The following is a 15,645-nucleotide window of genomic DNA, read 5'->3' as shown; positions in this document are numbered from 1 at the left end:
AATGTGGATAAGAAAAGCAAGATACATGTTGAACTATCAGTTTTTTGTCCTTATTTCCCCAGAAGTTCTGATTTAATGGGTATGTGGTAGGATCCAGGATAATTTTTTCTGATTTTTTTAAAGTTAAATTTATTGGGTAACATTGGTTCATTGTGGGACATTTTTAAAACTAGTACCTTGAGTGATTTTTCATCTAATTACACATCAGACCGTAATTTGAGAAACAGAGAATAGCAGTTTTCAAGGGTTTTTGTTGTTGGTTTTTGAGAGGGTAATATTTCCCCTAGAAGATTTTAGAAAAACTCTTAAAGAGTTTTAAATTGATATCTATAGTTTGTAAAGTTTAAGATAAGTCCTTCTTATTTATTTATTGTAGGGAAAACATATTAAGTATTACTAAAATAAAATAAGATAATTGTAATACATATTTTATTTCATGGCATCATTTGATGAAATAGGCTTTTTAACTGTTTTGGGGGAAGTTAATGCACATCAAATATGACAGAAATCAAGTACAATTTGTTCCTGAGCTTTATCAAAAGCATCTTAAAAATATGATAGTTCAATAAAACATTCCAATTGCATTTAAATCAGTATCACTACTATATCTTGCTTTGGTTATTCTGAATTGAGAATACACGAACTTGGATTAAGCTTCAAAGTTATCAGAAATACTGTAAGGAAGGAGAGGAAGACTTGTAAGTTTAAGTGGCCTTTATTCTTCAAACTAATGTTTCAAACGATCCCTTTGTTTGCAGCTAAGTTTATTTGCATGTCAGGCAATACAGCATAGTGCAATTTGGAACGCTTTTCTTTTTGTTTATGTTTTTTGGTAAAGTGAAAAGTGCCATTGCGAGTTACCAAGCAATAGAGTACATATGGAAGTTGAGGTTCTGGAGATGAACTCCACTCAAACTCCCTTTTGTGGCACACCCCTTAGAAACTGTATAACCCCAGAAAAAGTAGGATTTCAACCAGGAAAGTGCAGCTCTGAGGCGGAGCCTGTACACCAGGTAGGCTAGGTCAGCCTATTAGCTGATCTTAAGGTACTCGTTTCTCATTCTATTATTATTATTATTATTATTAATCTTTTCTTTATTGAGGTGACATTGGTTAATAAGATTATATCAGTTTCAAGTGAACATTTCTATGATACATGGCCTGGATATTGCATGTGAGCCCACCACCCAGAGTCGAGTCATCTTCCGTCACCATATATTTGGCCCCCTTTACCCTTTACTACCTCAACCTCTTTTGGTGTGGTTACCACCTCACTGTTATTTGTGTCTATGAATTTTTGTTTGTTTTTCTTTAAATTGTTTGCTTTCAGTTTTATACCCAGGGCACAAGTAATTACTGTGTCAAAGGCCTTTTTCCTGAATAGACTTCCAGCTCCAGGAAGAGCCCAGTCTGCCTTAATTCACTGCGGCGCTCCCAATGGCTAGCCCAGTAATGGGTGCAGAGTAGCTGTTTATTAACGTACTGGAAAATTCATTTAATTCAGAATGAATGCAGTATCAAGAATTCCTAGCCAAATCAAACACATTTACTTAGATGCAACTAATTTCTCAACTTTTTTATAACAAATAATATTCTTGTTCGCATGCAAATTAATGACTAGTTTACCATTTAGTGGATTGGTTTATAGAGTCAAGACAGAAAGACAGCCTAGTGCTCAATATTTAAGATAGATGGGGTAAAAATTAGTTGTCAGATTATTTTAATCGTTTTCCAAATACAATAGCCACCAAAAACAAATTGAACTGGTAATTGTGTAAAAACCTTACTTATTTGAAGCAAATAGGGGAAGGTCTGCCTGAAATATCACAAAAATGTCAATTATAAAACCTTTTTAAAAACTTTACCGAGGAGTAGTTGACAAATGTAATCATAAAATGTATAATGTTACGGTTCCATATACACATAGTGTGGGGTGAGCACCAACATCAAGATACTCAGAACTTATACCACCTATTATAAAATCTTGTTAAAGCAACCAATTTTTTGCCCTGGCTGGCGTAGCTCAGTGGATTGAGTGCGGGCTGCGAACCAAAGCATCGCAGGTTTGATTCCCAGTCAGGGCACATGCCTGGGGTCCAGGCCATGGCCCCCAGCAACCACACATTGATGTTTCTCTCTCTTTCTCTCTCTCTCCCTCCCTTTCCGCTCTAAAAATAAATAAAATCTTAAAAAAAAACTGAAAAAAAAAGAAATTCAAGAAAATTTAAAAAAAAGAAATCAATTTTTGTGCTTGTCAGTGATTGTGGAATCAGGGGATCCTGATTCATTTTCAGTATCTCCAAATATCAATGTTGTGGTCTATTATCCTTTCCACATCTACGCTACATGATTCTAGGCTAAATATCTAGAGCAGTTGATACTCTAAGAAATAGCCCAGAATGGCTTGACATTACCATTTGAAAACAAAGGCTAAGATCCATGTGTGATCATTTAAAGTGACACAACGTTAAAAATTCCATTCTTCTGTTTCATTAGAACCATGGAGTAACCGGGTGAATGGAAGACACATGCTAGGAATGGTAGAGTATAAAGCTTTGCAGCCTGGACCTAGACAAACCCTGAAACTTTCATACCAGTTCAGAAATGCCTATCTCCCAACTACTTTACATGAGAGAATTAATGGTCTTGCTTAAGCCACTTTTTTACATTATGAAGTATTATTGCTTTACATTATGAAGTATTATTGCTTGTATTATTGCTTTACAATGATGTTTATGTGTTTGCTTGGTTTTTGGCTTTCGGACAACACAAGACACTTTCCTGAAACCACCAGATCTTACTTCAAATGTTATTCACCCACTCCATAACCTTGACTCTCTTATAGGACTGTCTTTTATGACATTCATGGGAAAAATGGCTAGTTCCGGATCTATAATTGTGAGACATAATGAAATCAGTTAAACGCTTATTCAATTACCTCTTCTAAGTTTTTGTTTTATAACCTCAGATTCTATATCATAAAGCAGTTACTAAATGGAAACCTGCCAGCAAGCCAGAAATGCCACTAAAACTTGCAGAAATGTAGGCCAGAGCGAACTGATGAGAAAATTCATACTGATTGTTCACCTAAGATTTTGGGAAGATGAATATAAGGACTTTGTAGGACTGCAGGCCTCTCCCTTTATTCATTCAAATACTTTGGGAAAAGCAATGACGGGGTAATTCTATTTAAGAGTTCCTAGTGTGATGGCTTGAAGTCAAAGCAATTTGATTTCTCAAGGCCCTGAGAATTTTTGGGTGAAAAAGTTCAGGTTTGTACAGGGAAAGCTTAAGATGTGCCCCTTGCTATCCCTTTTCCTTTTATTTGTTTCCCATGGCAACATCCAATCAAGCTGGAAACATCCAATCAAATATCATCCTGATATATTTTTAATGTCCAAAAGTGATCTTGAATCTTCTTCTCCTTGTTGTCCGTGAATACCATGAATACTCTCACCATAGTCCCCACTGTTTTATACCTTTATTATTGCAGAAACTTCTGGCTTGTATTCCATGTTCTAATTTCTCTAAATGTCACACACTTGCTCCAAGGTAATTCCAGAAAAAACTGCTTTCAGTTTCCCACTTCCTGCTTGACACCTTTATTTACTTCTTAGCATCTGTTTTACCCTTCTTTATAGTTATCCTTATCGCCATAATCTTAAAAAAAAACATTTTTCCAACAAAAATGATCTACTCATTTTATTAGGAATAGACTGTGGCTTTTTCCCCTTAATAACAATAGCAGTTTCTATTGTTGGCTTAACTATTTGCAGTTTGCAAAGCATTTTCTAGAATAGAGGTTGGCAAACTACAGCTTGCAGTCTAAATCCATCCCACCACCAGTTTCTGCAAATAAAGCTTTAGAGGAACACAGCCGCCCCCATTGGTTCATATATGGCATGGCTCTGATCCGGTACAATAGCATAGCACTGAGTTGTTGCGACAGAGACTGAAATGCTCACCACCTAGCTTTTTACAGACAAAGTTTCCAAATCCTCTTCTAGATCTTTTTTTAAAGCCTCCTCATTTTTTGAAAGGCTTTATTTATTTATTTTTAGAGAGAGGGGAAGGGAGGGGGAAGAGAGAGAGAGAAACATCAATCTGTTGCCTCTTGAATGCGCCCAACTGGCCACCTGGCCTGCAACCCAAGAATGTGCCCTGACTGGGAATGGAACCAACATTCTTGCAGGATGATGCCCAACCCACTGAACCACACCAGTCAGGGTGTCTTCTAGATCTTATTTTTGTTTCTTTTGTACTAGTGTTCACAAGACCTTTCTGAAAGAGACACCTCTCTCCATTATGCTTTCCCTAGCCATGTATTTATTTTCCAAAGTACTGCTCAAATCACAAGCCCTTTATGAGCTCTTCTAAGAATAAGCAGTCCTTTTATTGTCCTCTGTACATTAATGCAGATTATCATTCATATTTTTAGTTGAGGACTACAGGCAAAATAAGACTTAGAAAAAGCCTTGGATAATCTTAGCTTCATATTCAACTTGTTCAGGTTTCCTAAATTTTGTTGATTGGCTGCTATGACTTCTTAGTGCTATTCAATTTATCTTTGCTCACTGTACCAACATTAGCAGTTGGTACATTATATGTATTAAAAAGTATACATTATATGTGGCAAAATATGGTACCTTTTATTTGGAGAATATTTTTTGCAAATAAAGAAAAATTTAAAATCACAGTACAAAACAACCACCAATAAAATTATGCTGGATTATCAGTGACCTGCATGCCCGGCACATATTTTTTTGCAATTTAACTATTTCCTCATGATAATGACCAATTATGTTATAGATTTCTAGTAATGTTTGTGAAATATGATAAATGTACATGTTATATCCATGACCAAAAAGGACTCATAATGATTTATTTTACTTAAAATTTTAAAAAAACAACAGAAAAATATAAAAGAACTCAAAATTAAACTTTGTGTACCTAATGGCTTTAAAAAATATATCTTTCTATAAGTGGAACCTAATCAACAAACAAGCAAGCAAAATATAACCAGAGACACTGAAATTAAGAACAAACTGAGAGTAACCAGAGGGGAGGTGGGAGGGGATAATGGAGGGAAAAGGGGGAAGGGTTTTCAGGAACAGCTATAAAGGACACATGGACAAAACCAAGGCGGGTAGGATCACGGTGGGAGGTGGGGATGGTGGGGAGGGATGGAGACAACTGTACTTGAACAACAATAAAAAAAAAGTGGAAAAATGTATCTTTCTCAGTTGCCTGACTCATTCATATTACATTGAGACTTTTTTGGAGAAAAATTCATGTCTCTGTCTTCCCTGAACATGACACCACAGATTTCAAAGAGTTCTCAAAGCTTTCTGTCTTACAGGACTTAAAGAGATAAGACAAAGCTTTCCTTAATCCAGTTACCTAAGAAACTACCCTATCATCATACCAGCAGAATTTGTTTTATCTTCTTAGTTAAAAATCAGTTCATCGAATAGGCAATTCACACAGTTCTTGGCTTTTATTTCCATCAATTGGGCTTGTTGTTTCTGAAAAGAAAGCATTCAGAAAGATAGCAATCTGGTTCATTGATGCCCTGTACAAAAATAGTTAGATCTTTTAGAAAAAACACCTTCATGTCTCAAACATGGAAAGAAGGCTAAACTTAGTATCCGTTCTAGGTTGATCTACCACTTCAGCATGATCTCCAAGCATTATGAAAATGACACAACTGCAAAATCTCTTCGAAGTCCATTATGGCAAGAAACACAGGTTCTCATTAAAAGGGCACAGAAAGAGTGCCCGACGGGCAGTTCTCCCATTTTAATTTCTCGTCCAAAGGAGAATCTGCATCCAGACATGAAACTTTATTTTAAAGACTTTCAATTGCATATGGGTTTTTTTTTTAAAGGACTAGCTTCTGTAGGTTTAATTGGATTTTTTATAACCTATAAATTACACCTGATATTTTCAAGGGTATACTCTGGTTCCAATTAAGAAAGGTAGTTTAACAATTAGGAAACCAAGACTGTGGAACTAGTTTAGGTCCTTGCAACATATATGCATAGGGTCATTAAAATTTCTGGGTAGGATATAAAACATTTATATGGAATTTGATTGCCCTGAACAAATGAAGAAGACTCCTTAGTGGATAAATCTTTAATAATTTCTAAAAGGAGGCTGATGGTCTTTATCCTTTGATCCATGAGTGACTTGATTTTAAATAATAAGCACATAAAACAACAGTAAATATTAAAATTACATTCTATCATATCAATTAAAATGAATGGCAAATTATTTATACTATAATTATCTTTAAGGCCTAAAATAGTATTACTCTCCATTTCCATCTGGTAACAGGGAAGATATATTGCAGAAAGAGAATAAAACAAACTGTCTTTGCAATATTAAAAAATCATGATGTAATATAATAAGTCCATTATTTGTGTTAGTTTCAGAAAGAGATATCACCAGAAATAGAACTCTTTTTATTTTCTCATGGAAAAATATAAAATGGCATAATGTTGGCTACAGCAGTGTCTTTCACAATGTATTCTAAGAACAGTAACTCCAGTCACTAAATATTCCATTCAGTAACTTTTTTGGATGCCTTTTCTGTGACAAACACTATCCCACACTGATTCCAAAGAGAAAACATATCGACAGTAACAAACTGGGATACCATGTGTACTCTACCATACACAGAATGTAGCTAAGAGGGTCAATGAGGCATACCCTAAGACAAGCCAGACAAAGGGGTATCTAAGAAACTTTGGTACATTGCCTTCTAGCACCCTGACTTCAACACCAAAGTAGAGAGGCATCCCTCTTAAAAATATCAGTGGGTATGGTTTCTGCTTATTGGAGTTGATTACAGTTTAACACATAAAAGGCTCACAGCAGTTTAAAGAATCATACTAGCTTTTATTGTACTAAATGAGACAGATGATATTCAAATTAAACAGAGGTTTCTGAGTCCTCAACTTTCTATGGAAAAAAAAAAAGATGAGCCCAAGAAAACCACTCCTAGCAGGCAGAACTGGACCCTAATCTACAAACTGATGACATGAGTCCAGCTGGATTTTACAATTGCTTTGTGCCAGTGCCTGCTCTGAGCCAGTCAATATGCCCTGAATATCTGCTCTGAATATCTCATCCCCAACTCCATCCCATTTTAAATGGGCCTATTTAGTTCATTATCTTACTTCTTTCAACCATTGTATGTTGGGTGTGTGAAGGTTAGCTACCTTTTTAGCTCACAGAGCTCTGGATTAAGGAGCCCTTTCTGAGCCAGTTGTACTCAGGCAACTAAAAGCATGAAGAACCCCTTTCATGCCCAGAGCTGATATAGCTAATGAGATCCAGGACTTCCAGCGTGATCCTGATGGCATAATAAGACTTTAGGGGTGGATAGGAATAGAGTAGGTGTACTTTGAATAAATGAGGCAATAGATTATTAGGGGCCTAAGGGCAGACTCTGTTGGACTGGGTTTTTTTTTTTTTTGGTGGTCTCACCAATGAACCATCTCATGGTATTCAAGCACCTGTAAAGTCACCTCCCTGTTAGCTGTAGATTTGGCTAATGGGATATTCACAAGCATGATGCAAGCAGATGCTTGATGTGTGGCTGTACATTCTGAGTCACCACAAAAAAAATCTGGGCATCCTGAAGGGAAGACAGATGAAAGACCATGTGGAGAAAGGGAGGCCCTGAGAATTCATTGAGAAAGAGACAGGCTTGGCCACATCTGTATCTTACTGGATTCCAGCCTCAAGCGACCATAGCCAAAGTGAGCAGAAGCATCACCCAGCAGAGAGAGTCCCATCCATGTTGCAGCATCAAGTTCAAACATAATGGTTGCTGTTTTAAGCCCCTTCATTCGGGGATCTTCTCCTACCACAGCAGATGACTGAAACAATTATCTTTGGAACAATTTGGGAAAGGTAGAAAGATGGTAATCATATACTGGATCTTCTTCAAGAAACAACTATTACTCAAAGAGGCAATGAAGAAAAAATGGAATTTTGGATGAAGGAACAAAGAATGAAACACTAAGTAAAATTCAGACTTGCATCTGCAAACAGCAAGAAGCATGGTGAGAACCCTGCATGAAGTTCCTGCAGAGAAAAACACTAGATGAGTCTGTAATGAAAGGTTGAAGATGGGTTTTAGAGGGACAAGCAGTGTCTTCAGACTTCATTTTGCTGAGTAATAAGGCCCATCAAAGACTTTTAGGTAGAGGACTTAATCTGTCCTTTAAACATATAATTCTGCAGCAGTGTGGAATAGTCACAAAAATAGAAACAACCTGGAGAGAGGGACACCAATTAAGAAGGCACTGCATAAATACAGAGAATGCACTGACAGCTGTCAGAGGGGAGGGGGTTTGAGGGCTGAGTAAAAAAGGTGAAGGGATTAAGCAGTACAAACTGGTAGTTACAGAAGATATGAAGATGGAAAGTACAGCGTAGGGAACATGTCAATAATAACGTGAGAACTATGTATGGGGCCAGGCAGGTACTTGTAGCAGCGGGGGGCCACTCTGTGAAGCACACTATTTGCTAACCACTTTGCTGTGCCTCTGACACTAATACAGAATAATGTTGAATGTAAACCATAACTGAAACATAATGAAATTAATTTTAAAAATTAAAAAAGGACATTTTACTCAACGGGAGAATGGACATTGGTATGAGCAAGAAAGAATCAACTCCAAAGGCATATCTAAGGTAAATTGTACAGACCTTGGTAAGCAGTTAAGGCAAGGTAAGGAAGATGAAGGAAACAAGTTTGTTTCCCATCAATTTCCCATGCCATTGAAGTGACATGGGAAATTGTCACTTCCCACGCCACTGAAATGATGGTGACCCTACTTACTAAGCAAGGAGGAATCATTGGGGGAACAATGATTCCTCCTTGCTTAGTAAGGAGGTTTGTGATAGGTTTGTTGAAGTCAGTCGTGAAAATGGATTTTGCGGGTGGTAATGGGAGGGAAGTGGGGAGGGTTGGGTGGGTGGGCTGGATTGGGAGTAAAAGGGAGAAAACTGTACTTGAACAAAGATTAAAATAAAAAAAAGAAAAAAATAAAAGAAAATAGATTTTTGCCTCTTGGACAAACAGGACGAGAGAACTATTTGGAAATGGGAAATATACCTCTAGTACTTGTGGAAAGATTTGGAATGGCTTTTTCAGTTATCAATAGATACTTGATAAGTGAAACTACTGGAATAAATAAGAAAAGCCAGGAAGTAGTGATTCTGAAGCTGGCTGCACAATGGAATTATCTGGTATCTGTCTTTAACTGTCTGGAGTAGCACATGTACAGCAACAGTTTTGAAAGGCTCCCCACATAGGTCCACATGCAGCAAAACCGAGAACAACTGATGTAGCAAAACAGAGACAGGAGAAAACAAAATTCTGGTGAACACTACCATCTAAGAGAAATTCAAAGGAAGAGGATCCTAAGGAATTATCTAAGAGTCGAAGCGGTAAATATCAGTTTTAAGAAAATCAAGAGAAACTCAGAGGACCTGGCAATCTGAAGTACTTTGGCCTTTGCAAGTAAAATTTCAGTGAAGCAGCAAAGAAGTCACACTGTCTTTCATCATCTCCACTCTACTATTATGCCCACCCTATGAGTCTTTATTTTGGTTATTGTATTTTTCAGGTCTGCAATTTCTGTTTGTTTCTCCTTTGTAACTTGCATTTCTTTGTTGAGATTTTCCCATTTCTTTCATCTGCTTCAAGAGATTTTATAGTTGCTTGCTGAAGTATTTTTATGATGGTTGCTTTATTTTTTATTATTTATTTATTTTATCCTCGCCTGAGGACATTTTTTTCATTGCATTCAGAGAGAAAGGAAAGGAGAGAGAGAACATTACTTTGAGAGAGAAACATCAGTTGGTTGCCTCCCTGATGCACACCGACCGGGGAACAGACTTGCAACCTAGGTATGTACCCTGGCTGGGAATCGAACCCCCAAACTTTGAGTTATAGGATTACACTCCAACTAACTAAGCCACAGTGAACAGGACTGTGATGGTTGCTTTAAAATCCTTGTCAGCCCTGGCTGGCATAGCTCAGTGGATTGAGCACGGGCTGGGAACCAAAGTGTCCCAGGTTCGATTCCCAGCCAGGGTACATTCTTGGGTTGCAGGCCATAACCCCCAGCAACCGCACATTGATGTTTCTCTCTCTCTCTGTCTATCTCCCTCCCTTCCCTCTCTAAAATAAATAAATAAATAAAATTTTAAAAAAAAATCCTTGTCAGAGAATTCCAATTTCAGATTCATCTCAGTGTTGGCATCTATTGATTATCTGTTCTCATTTATGTTGTGATTTTCCTGACTCACGTTATCACCAGTGAGTTTTTTAAGTTGTATCCTGCGCATTTTAGACATTATGAGAATGTGAGTACTATGTAATCTTTCTTTTTTCTTTTATGCAAGCAAACCTCCTGGTGAAATGCAACATGAGGGTCTAGTGGCTGTGTATGCTCTGCTTCCTGCTCAGCCCTGCTGACATTCCTGGTGACAGTGTGGCGTTGATTCACAGTTTCTTGTGCCTCCAGTGGGGGCATAAGCTCACTCCTTGCTGGGCTGCGCTGACACAGAGAGGAAAGGTGGGAAATTGGCTACCAGCTGGCTCTGCCTCCCACAACCTCGGTCTGCCTTGTACAGGGTGGAGCTTTGCTGCCCACTGAGCCCCTCTGATACCAGGAAGGAAGAGTGAAGCTCAGCAGTGACTATTCTGGACTCACGGTGCCTCAGGTGTTCTCGTGGTTGCCAGGTAGGGATGGAGGCTCAGGTTGCCACTAGACCCCACTGACACTATTCTTGCTGAGGAATAGGCTCCTTAGTTGCACACCAATCAAAGGATGGACAATCAGCCCCACTCAGGTGTGCTGACCCTTTCACAGCAGGGGATCATATTGCTGCAGCCACTTTGGCAGGCAGGGGACAGAAGATTGTGCCAACATCATCTGGCACGGCAATTGCAGCACTATGGTCATGTCATTCCTCGAGTCGTGAGGTACCTACACAGTCCTTCCCACCTTTCACAGACTTGGAATGCTTGTCTGTTACATTATACCAAGTTTTTTTTCCCCTGTTAGGGGGAGAGCTAGGAAGAATGGGGTTACTCCATCTTGGTGAAACCTCACTGTATTTTAAGCTATGATTATAGTATCTATAACAATTTGCTGCACACTTACATTTTCCCTTATGTAAACTACTTGAAGGTAAAAACTGTTTTAAAAAAATATCATTGTAATCCTAGCATTAGAGTATTACTTAGTGATCAGTAGATGTTTGTTAAATGGATGACTAAGCAAAGGGATTTCACTAAGTACCTTTATAGATGTTTAATATGTACTTTCAAGGAGAAAGCATTGTTTAGTCTCTAAAGAGAAAATCAAGACTTGGGTAATGGAATTAGATATTGGAGAGAACACATTATATGTCATTTGAAAAAATGTTTTTAGAAAGAAATTAACACACAAAAATCAATCACATTTCTGACAGTATTATCAATGTGCATGCTGAAAACAAAATGAAAAAGATTCTACCATTGACAAACACACCTGAGAAAAACGAAACACTCAGGTGTAACTTTAACTAAATAGGTACAGGAGTCGTATGCCAAAAACTACAAAATGCCAATGAAGAAATCAAAGACTGCATTGAGAAATTCAACACAGTAAAGGTAAGGACTTTCTTCAAATGGATCTAGAGTTTTAATGCAATTCCTATCAATATTCCAGTAGAGACCTTTGCAGACATAGACAAACTTGTACTAAAATTTATGTGGAAAGGGAAATCCCAGCAACAGCTAAAGCAATCTTTACAAAATAGGATAAAGTGAGAGAACTCACTCTGCTTGATATTTAGTCCCACTATAAAAGGGCACTAACAACGACAGAGCGGTACTGATGGAGACAGACATGTAGACCAAAGGTACAGAAAAAAGAATTTAGAAATACACCCACATAAACATGTCCTACTGATTTGGAATAAATGTGCAAAAGTAATTCCATGATGGAAATGGAGTGTTTTCAACAAATTGTTCTGTAGTAACCGGACACCTATCCAAAAAGCTGTATCTTGACCTAAACAAATCCTACATAATTATACAACTATTTACTAAAAATGGATCAGAGGCAAATTGAAAATGTAAAGCAATAGCACTTTTGGCAAAAAAAAAAAATTTTAAAGGGAAAATCTTCAGGACCTAGAGCTAGGCAAAGCACTCTTCACACCAAAAGCATGATCCCTAAGTGGGAAAAATGATGAACCAAACCTCATCAAAATGAAAAAAAATTGTTCTGCAATTTTGTATCCTATTAAGAGGATAAAAAAAACAAACTACAGGTGGACAGAAAATATTTGCAAACCACATATGCAAAATAAGGCAATTATCTAGAATATATTTAACAAATCATCAAAATCAACAATAAGAACACAAATAACACAATTATAAAATAGGCAAGGGGTCTGAACAAACATTTCACTGCAGAGGACAGAGATGGTGAAATAGTACATGGAAACATGTTAGCCACTATTAGCCATTAGGGAAATGCATATTGAAACCACAATGAGGTATCATGATACACCAAAATGAATTACTGGCAATACTGAAAGCTGGAAAGATATGGAGAAAGTGGATCACTCCTATACTACTGGTGGGAATGTAAAATTTTACCACACTGAAGTACAATATCATAATTGGGATGCTGCTATTAATATAGTCAGGATACAGAATAATGCTGTCACCTCAAGGAGATCTTGTCTTCGCATCCACCTTCCTTGCCCACCAGTGCCAAACTGCTACTAGCCACTGATCTGTTCTCTGTGTCTATTTGTTTCAATTCAAAACGTTATATAAATGCAATCATACAGTATACAACTTTTTGGAAATGAATTTTTCACTCAACCTAGTTCCTTTGAATGCATCCAAATGATTGCATGCGTTCTGCAGTTCGTTCCTGTTTATTGCTGAGCAGTGTCCCATGATACGGGCGTTACCACAGTGTTTATTCATTCATTCACTGAAGGACATCTGAGAGAAACCGGGGAAAGGATTCATGAGATCTCTCTGTATTATTTCTTACAACTGAATAAAAATCAACAGCTACCTCAAAAATAAAAATTTTAGTTAAAAAATTAGGGTGCCAAAAACTTAGTTCACTACCCTTTGGCGGGGGCATTAAAATGCTTAAAATGTACATATGAAACTTCTAACAGAGAATAACTCTGAAGAAGGGGCTTAAAAAACTGGGGGGTCAGGAGCACAGAAAAAAATTGATGTTTTAGAATCGCAATGAAAGAAAAAAAATACATGATATGGAGCGCTCCTTCATTCACTTTTTCATGAAAAATAAAATAAAAACTAAAGAAGGAGAAAAATGGAATAAAAAGCCAGGTTCTGTGGAGCAAAGAATTATGAGATGTTATTCTGTCAAGAATAGATACAAAGAGAAGGGTGTAGGAAAGCTCTTATTCACTGCACTGATAGTAATCGTAGGCATTTCCATTATTTACAACATGTAATTGTAAATATTATGTTGTAAATGCAAATTAGCTATACATGAGCAGGCTTATTAAACCTTTTCAGTGGTAAGTCTAATACCCAGACCACTTATCAGAGAGACTAGAACCTTTGAGTGGAAGCTAACATTTTGAAACTTCTAAAATTCTTTGAAAGTGAATTATTTAAAAACTCATGGTGACAGCTTCGTGGCCTGATAGCTAACACTGTGCCAAAATGCCAGTGACTCAAGTAACAGGCCTGTGCTCCATCCGCATCGACACCAAGCCGTGTTCTACCTAAACTGCTGTTTGTGATCTGGAGTCCCATGTTCCACATTGGAAAAAGGAGTACGTCAACACTAGCTTCCAAGTACAATAACTGGAGTATTTGAATGTCAGTGGTAAGAGTATTTTTGGCCAAGGTTATCACTTTCTCTGGAGTCCCACTTGACGCATATGCACTTGAAGGTGTTTGTCTTTTAGCTTAACCTCCCATTAAAACGTAGACATAGAAACATATGGAAAATGTCACAGTGTTTGAAACTTTTTGACCTTAGATTCTTTATTGCAACTTTAATTCGAAGAACATTTTAAGGCAGTTTCTCAGAGCATCGGATCGCAGTGTATATATAAACACATCCACGATTTGCAAGCTGAGTGCTTTAAAAATTCAGATTACTAATGTGAACGCTTCATTATTTTCCCATCAACAACACATAATGCAATTAAGCGTTAGATTGTGGGCATTTAGCTCAATTCTAATCTCAGATAAATGAGGACACACGTTTGCCTCTCTTGAAGAATCACCTCTACACATGCACGAACAATCAGATGTAATGCTTTTTTAAAGGAACACAACAGATGTGTATTCCGATCAAATTAGTATGAGCCAAGTGAGAACAGCAAGTCCAAACAAGTGCCCTTAACTATACTATTATGGTAAGTATTTCTCAACATGCCTACAAAATCTCTACTTCTAATAAGAGTTATGTTTGAATATACAGGGATTGGTAGACCTGAAGGGAAGCAACGAGCCGCCAAAGAAATTGTGTATTTTGTTGTTTCATGCTCCAGTCCACTGTTTCCTTAAGCATAATTTTCTGCTTAACCTTTTTATGTGGCTTTGGCCTATTTTAATGTCTTAACACTCATGTAGCCATGACTCAGGACAAAGTTAACTCTTACAGGTGACGATGCAGGGAGGCACAATCCTTATGACAGAGGAGTGACAGTGGCCAATCAGAATTTCAGAAGTGGAAGTTGAATTCTGATTTGAAAAAGATACTAGGTGATCTCAGAGCTTCTCCAAATGGAGAAGGAACTAAATTTAATTTGCTTTTATTTCCCTTAATAAGCCAAAAGAGAGAAAGACAAAGAAATAGATTGAAACACACCTTCTCTGTGCCCATACCCTGCTTTGCCAATGTTTTGCCAATGACACCCATGATCATTCATGCTGGGTGATTCACAGTCCAAGAAGGACTCACTTCTTAAACCAAGATCTCGCAACTGCTAATGTGTTACACAGATACTGTTTCAATGTATCATCATTAAGCAAACTACATGTGCCTCTTCTGCAAGCAGACGAAGATGTGTGGATGTGTGATGAGTTTCTTTGGGGATAAGGGCACATACTTTATTATTAATAATTGTGTATTGGCCCTGATGGACCCAGTGAAATTTTTGCATTGGCCCGGCACATTTAGTTAAGACAAAGATGTGGAACGAAATGTTCATATTCCCTAACACGGCAATGCTGTCCTCCTATTGCTGTGCACATACATACGTTACCTAAATCATTGCTGCAGATGTGTGTGAACCAGAGCTATTTGCGCTCTATCTGTCTGTGAAGGGCAATAACAAAATGTTACAACCCATTTAGCAATAAACTATGCATCCTTTCTGCAACAAGTCTTTGCTTACATCTGATTTGTGACATTTCACCCCCTCTATAAATTTTATTTCATAGTCTTTAGTAATTTCTGGCAACATAAGTAGATACCCAGATGGTATCTCTTTTCTCCATAAGCCAGAAATAATGTCTCAATATAAATTCCAATCCCATCTTTTTATGATTTAGATTCGAAATTTTAGGAAGCAGCAACACACACAAATATTGAGACAATGCCTTCGGTGAAAGGG

At 37.5% G+C, this 15,645-nt stretch overlaps 1 protein-coding gene across 1 annotated transcript in view; it reads right to left on the bottom strand.

Annotated features, from left to right (window-relative positions):
* IL1RAPL1 (interleukin 1 receptor accessory protein like 1) overlaps positions 1-15,645 on the bottom strand; it is a 1,208,235-nt gene that overhangs the window by 571,929 nt on the left and 620,661 nt on the right. The gene's annotated exons all lie outside the window — the stretch shown is intronic.

This window comes from Phyllostomus discolor, chromosome X (assembly GCF_004126475.2).
Source record: "Phyllostomus discolor isolate MPI-MPIP mPhyDis1 chromosome X, mPhyDis1.pri.v3, whole genome shotgun sequence".
Lineage (NCBI taxonomy): Eukaryota > Metazoa > Chordata > Mammalia > Chiroptera > Phyllostomidae > Phyllostomus > Phyllostomus discolor.
This window is presented reverse-complemented; position numbering and strand designations above follow the sequence as displayed.